The sequence below is a fragment of the Benincasa hispida genome, chromosome 3 (genome assembly GCF_027475165.1).
Source record: "Benincasa hispida cultivar pf3 chromosome 3, pf3_genome.v1.1, whole genome shotgun sequence".
NCBI classification, from domain to species: domain Eukaryota; kingdom Viridiplantae; phylum Streptophyta; class Magnoliopsida; order Cucurbitales; family Cucurbitaceae; genus Benincasa; species Benincasa hispida.
In genome coordinates, this window is record NC_143480.1 from 64,294,620 (window position 1) to 64,300,949 (window position 6,330).

The 6,330-nt window shown below is 37.6% G+C and overlaps 1 non-coding gene across 1 annotated transcript; it reads right to left on the minus strand.

Moving 5' to 3' along the window:
* Nucleotides 1–3,648: 3,648 nt before the first annotated feature.
* LOC120074814 (small nucleolar RNA R71) lies at nt 3,649–3,754 on the minus strand. Its single transcript, XR_005481095.1, has one exon. It is a non-coding gene; the product is annotated as a small nucleolar RNA R71 (small nucleolar RNA).
* Nucleotides 3,755–6,330: the final 2,576 nt, after the last annotated feature.

Sequence of the window (6,330 nt, forward strand, 5' to 3'; positions counted from 1 at the left end):
TTTAGTAAACAAGAGGGGGCCATGTTGAAGAAGAAGAGAATTTTCACGGCGTCTTCGCCAACAAAGTTAGAGAACAAATCCCTGAGGTGAACCCAATTGAGGAGGGAAATACTGGGGATAATGAAGAAGTAGTGGGCTTCACAAAGACTACTCTGAGTCAAGTGACTTCAAAATGGGCTACAAAATCTGTGAATAAGAGAAAGCTTCAGGAAGGAGGGGAAAAGACAGTGAATAGGCCAAAAAAGAAATTTTCTATGTGGATTGTGATTTTCTCGTCTAATGATGAGGATGAAGATGTTCAGTGGAAAAAGATTATGGATGAACTCAGAAAGAGAGGGATTTTCGAAGAAAATGGATCCTCAGCCAGAATAGGAGACCTCTCTCAGTTTATCACTCAGGTGATCACCTATTACAAATGGGAGGCCTTGTGCAAGCAACCTACACCAACTAGTTTGATCTTGGTACGAGAATTTTATAGAGGCATGCAGTCCAAGAAATGTATCTCTAAAGTTAGAGGGGTGCAAGTAGACTTTTCAGGTAGTGTTATAAATGTTGTATACTCAGTGTCGGATGATCATGAAGAGGAAAGCTTTATGAAGATGTATGCTTCATAAATAAAAGATGCACTGTGTAAGGTGGGAGTGCCCGGGGCCAAATGAGTGTTGTCATCAACGAGGTGTTTGCACCTTGCGACCATGAGACATTATAGAGGACTTGTTATTTGGCTCTTCTTCTTCAAACACCGAGTCATGCCCATTACACATGACACCACCATATCCATGGAACGTTTTTTGCTCCTATATAGTTCTGTATGCAACTTCCTAACAACTTGGGAGGCATTATCAATCAGGAGATGGTGGAGTGCAACCCTAGAATGAGGGGGTGTTTGTTTTTTCCGTCTTTAATTCGCAAGCTTTGTGGACGGGCTGGGGTGGTGGTTGCTGTGGTTGAGGATGTCTGCAAAGTTAAACCCACCATTTATATGGCTTTGATTAAAAGGTTACAAGGGAATAGCGTGGCTCGCAAGGGAAAGATAGCAAAGACTCCATCCACAGTTTCCTCTCCTTTCACCAAGACAACTCCATCTAGGAGTTTTGTGCCACCTCATCGTAATAATGATCCTTTAGGCACAAACTTTTTGACTCTTTGTTTAGCACAGAAGATTTCAGCTTTTGTTCATCCTCCGACCAGTCGAAGGAATGCCCCTTCAGTTTCTACACCCGTTTCTCATGCTGCCACTATAGCAGGTGATGCGCCAACAACACCTTCTCAGCAGTCGTATGGTGCTAATGTTAAAAATCCATTCCATTGTTGCGGTGGGTTATTGGAGAGATCAATTGGAGCACTTTATGAGGAAATTCAGTGTCTATTCGAAGTATGCAAAAGAAAGGGATGCGACTTTTAGGACATTCCATTGCCAAGCTCGTCCTTGTTACTACCCCTGCTATCCCTCCCTTCCTAGATCATAACTTTCACAACTCGATCGACGATGATTAAGATCTAGAAGTTGATGATGATGCTCAATCTCGTTAGGGGAGCATGATGTTTCTTCTCTTATTGTTTCCTCTATACTCTCAGAATTCATTTTATTTATTTATTTATTTTTTTAGTTTCTTTTATGTGCAGTAAGGTTAGTTTCTAGATTAGTTGTTTTGGTTTTGCTGGAGTTTATTTTTGTTTAGATGAATTTGTGTAAATGGTGGATGCTTGTTGTTTTGTTTTTTTGTGCAAAGTAACTCTTCGTGATGATACTTATGACATCTCCATTTGTGTACCTTGCTTTCACCCCAATAGGATAAAAAAAGGTTTTATGTTTGTCTATTTGTGCAAAACCTTTTTAGACGAGTCTCCTGCATGCCCACTAGTTTTGTGTACTAGGAGACTGATAACTTGTAGAAATACAAGTTATTATGCTTCTATCTAAAATAATTAGGAGAAAGCTCTGAAAATACGACAATTTGCTAAGAAAATTCATAGAAATAATTGCAGTATGTGATTGCACACACTCAACGCCTAATCTGTCTATTTTAAAGCTAAAATCACTTTGTTTAAGTGTAGAATGATTGTTGATATGATCAAATGAGAATTCTCAACACTTACACATGATCCCATAGCTAGACGAGTTGGTGACTCCAAACGACGAGAGATGACGCAACATGTGGGTAATGGAGGTCAGATCAAAGATTGAATTGGTGGTTGATAAGAAAGCTTCACTACAGAGCGAATGAACTTCTGATGTGTAGTAGATGACGCATCAGGGTATGAAATTAAATGCATCTTATTAATACAATCATAAGCAAAAGAAGAAAAGCCATCCTCGTCGTCTATAAATAACCATGGAATCACAATGAAAAAGGAGGAGAACTTTCTGAGAGGAATCAAGAGTAGAAATTTTTTCAAAGAAGCACTTTCTCTTATAGCCATTAAAAGCCATTAAAAACCGTAGTGAAAGCTTCGATTTCCTGTGGAAGTAGAAGAGGAACTCCATCTTTCAATACTTACAGTGACACAGTCATTGAGGAAGTCGGGGGAAACAACAAATTGTGCACCACGGCTTGACTCCCTTTCCTTATTCTTTATCTTAAGTGTATTTGTATTGGTTAAGCATTGCAAAGACTCATTTCTTTAATATGAATACATATTCATTTCAACTTTCATCCATACTTTCTTTATTCATTATGAGTAGCTAAATCATTCATGAGTTGAGAAACATCTAGCTTACATGAACTAAGCAATGTTTAATTCATGCATTTTACTTGTTTTATGTATGCCTGATGAAACACTTGGATAACTCGGAAGATTACCCTAAATAGATTAAATCTCAGTTTGAGAGAATTAGAGATTTAGAACTCATAAACCAAAAAGAGAGGTTCCTTAAAAATGAGTAACACTGTTTGCATTACACACTCGTCACATGCATCCTAGAGATAGGATAGTGTGGCCATGTACACTGATAAATGTAAGTTCTAATCCTGGGTGCATCGCTTGAACAAATGTTTCATATATTCGCTTAGGAATTGTTTGGCGAATATTCTTCTCAACCTTGTCATCGTATATCTACATTTCACAGCCATCGCATATGTTGTTCCACTCAAAATATAAATCTCATCGCACATAACTTAGTGTTTGAGTAATATAAAAAATCAATCTGATTTTTAATCAATTGCGACAGGATCAAAGCATTATATTTCATTGTACACTTGTAATGGAATCCCTAAGTTCGACCTTGGACTCACTAAGACTCTAGTTAAGCATGCACTTGGGTTAAATTAGATAAACAGTGCCTTATAGCCTTACAATTAATATTCATTTAATGGCATGGTATGAACACACTAGAGACCCTAGCCGTATATTTTGCAACCAAGCCAAAATGTTATTCTCTTTTTTTTTTTTTTTTTTCCTACCTCTTTTGTTGTTTCTCTTTTTCAAGTAATGAGGACATCACTTATTTTATTTTATTTTTGAGAAGGAGAATGTGTGAATGTATTTTTGCTACGCCAATAAAAATAAAAGGAAAAAAAAAAGAAGCTAGGATGACACTTCTCCTTTCCGAGTTGGCCATAAAAAGTAGCTAGAAGTGAAGCATGATATACCTGTGCTTTCTTTACATGAAATGATTGGCTTGGAATGGTTAGCACAAAGAATGGAAAGAGAAGAAGGTTAATTACTAACTTTCAGCAAGAAGAAATGAAACCCTCAGTGATGCATGGGCGAGATTCAAGAGGCTAGTGAGAGACTTCCCACATAATGGACTCCTTAACTATTTGCAGATGGAAATTTTCTATTATGGTTTGAACTCAGCCTCACAAATAGCAGCAAATATTGCTGCAGTTGGTGGACTACTGGATAAACGTACATTGACGCTAAGAATATTCTTGGTCAAATTTCAAAGAATCATGACGATTGGCAAGAAAGTAAATATGGGTCAAGGTCGAATAGCGGAAGTCAAAATAACTATGCTATCGCCTCACTGCAAACCTAGGTGAGCACGATGACTAATTTATTACAGGCGATGAACATGACAAAATCTGGTAAGAGAAGCGGGCAAGTAAACATAATTGCTCAAATGACTAATGAAATTTGCGTTATTGGTGAAGAATTGAGGTATGCCCATGCAACCCATAATCCGTCTACTTCATCAAAAATAATCCTTACTCCAACACCTACAATTCCGGTTGGTGAAATCATCCCAACTTTTACACAATGCCCAAAGAGATGGACCACCTAGGTTCCATCAAAGACAAAGTGGGCACCAATAAGAGCTAGCTAATCTCAAGCATCAACCTCCTCTTCTATAGAAAACTTATTGAAAGAACACATCCAAAAGAATGAAACAGTTCTCCAAAATCAAGTGACGTCAATTCGCAATCTTAAGATTTAAATGGGTCAAATTGCAAGTGAATTGAAAAATAGGCCGTAGGGCTCACTCCCAAGTACCATTAAAATTCCTTGCAATGTGGGGAATTCAAGAAAAGAACAATGTCAAGCGGTAACATTAAGGAGTGGATGCGTCGCAACAGAGACTGTGAAAGAAAAATCAAGAAAAACTATTGAAACTCAAAAAGAATCGCAAAAACATGTGTTTGATTAAAGCACTTATATAGAGTAGACAAGTGAAGCTCAAGAAGAACCACGAGATGCATCTGCTGCAGCTTTTACGTCAAAAGCATCATTTGAGGTGCAATTACCTCCATTCCCACATAGACGAAGAAAAAAGAATGATTAATGTCAGTTTCAATGCTTTATTGGAATGCTCAAAACAACTGCACATCAATGTTCCTTTCATTGAGGCTATAGAACAAATGCCAGCATATGCCAAGTTCTTGAAGGACATTATATCCAAAAAGAGGAAATTACGCAATTATGAGACAGTAGCTTTGACAAAAGATTGCAACACTATTATTCCTTTAAAGATGTGAGACCCAGGGAGTTTCACAATTCCTTGCTCCATTGGTGGAATTTACATTGGACACGCCTTATGCAATCTAGGAGCAAGCATAAATCTCATACCATTGTCAATTTTTAAGAAGCTAGAAGTCGGAGAAATTACGCCCACTATAATCACCCTTCAATTAGCAGATCGATCTTTAGTGCATCCGGAAGGCAAGCTCGAGGATGCGCTTATCAAGGTGGATAAGTTCATTCTTCCTACAGATTTCATTATATTAGATTATGAAGTAGATAAAGATGTCCCCATCATTTTAGGACGAACATTTCTATCTACAAAAAGAACTCAGATTGATGTACATAAGGGGAAAATTACGATGCTCATCAATAGACAGCAATTGAAATTCAATATCTTGAAGGTGATGAACTATCCTGATGAGATTGATGCGTGCAAGGAAATTGCATTGGAGGATGAATGACCCAGCGAGCTTAAGTTTGAATTTGATGAAAATATGGAATTGGAAGACGAAACCACCGCATCACCTGAATCATGTTATGCGGTGAGAGAAATACAGAAAAATTTTGAGCCATTAAGTATTGAAGAAAAGGAAAGGCAAGATCAAGCCTTCACTTGAATAGTCACCAGCATTGGATTTAAAAGTCTTGATTACTCACCTTAAATACGCATTCCTTGGACAATATGAGACTCTTCCATTTATCATCTCAGCCTCATTCCCAAAAGAGAAAGAAGCAACCTTGTTAAAAGTCTTGAAGAAGTATATCAAGGAAATTGGATGGCCTCTTGCCGACGTCAAAGGCATTAGTCCATCTTATTGCATGCATAAGATAAGACTTGAAGAATGGCAAAGAGAATCTGTCAAACGTCAATGCAGGTTGAACCCTGCGATGAAGGAAGTGGTCAAAAAGGAAATTATCAAGTGATTGGACACATGTATCATTTTTTCAATCTCAGATAGCACGTGGGTTAGCCCCGTGCAATGCATCCCAAAAGGGGTGGAATGACTGTTGTACCCTGTTGGGGTTGATGCCCTAAATTTCATAGGGTCCTATAGTTTGTAAATGTATTGAACAAACTCATTGTCTATTGAATAAAATACATGATATTTTATTCCATATTTTAGTTGCATTAACCACAAACCAATAAACTAACATCTAACGTTATCTTGTAACTTAAACATGTATGTAGAGACATATGGATGAATCATGTTTAAGTGATAACCTCCATAACACATAAATGTTTAAGACTACAGTAACCTAAAGAAAATACCCAACTTTGGCACCTAATACTAGGACACATCAATCTCAATAGAATTGAGAGTTTGATGAAGAATGGACTTCTATGTGAGTTAGAAGAAAATTCTTTACTTGTGTGTGAGTCACGCCTTGAAGGCAAGATGACTAAGAGACATTTTACTGGAAAGG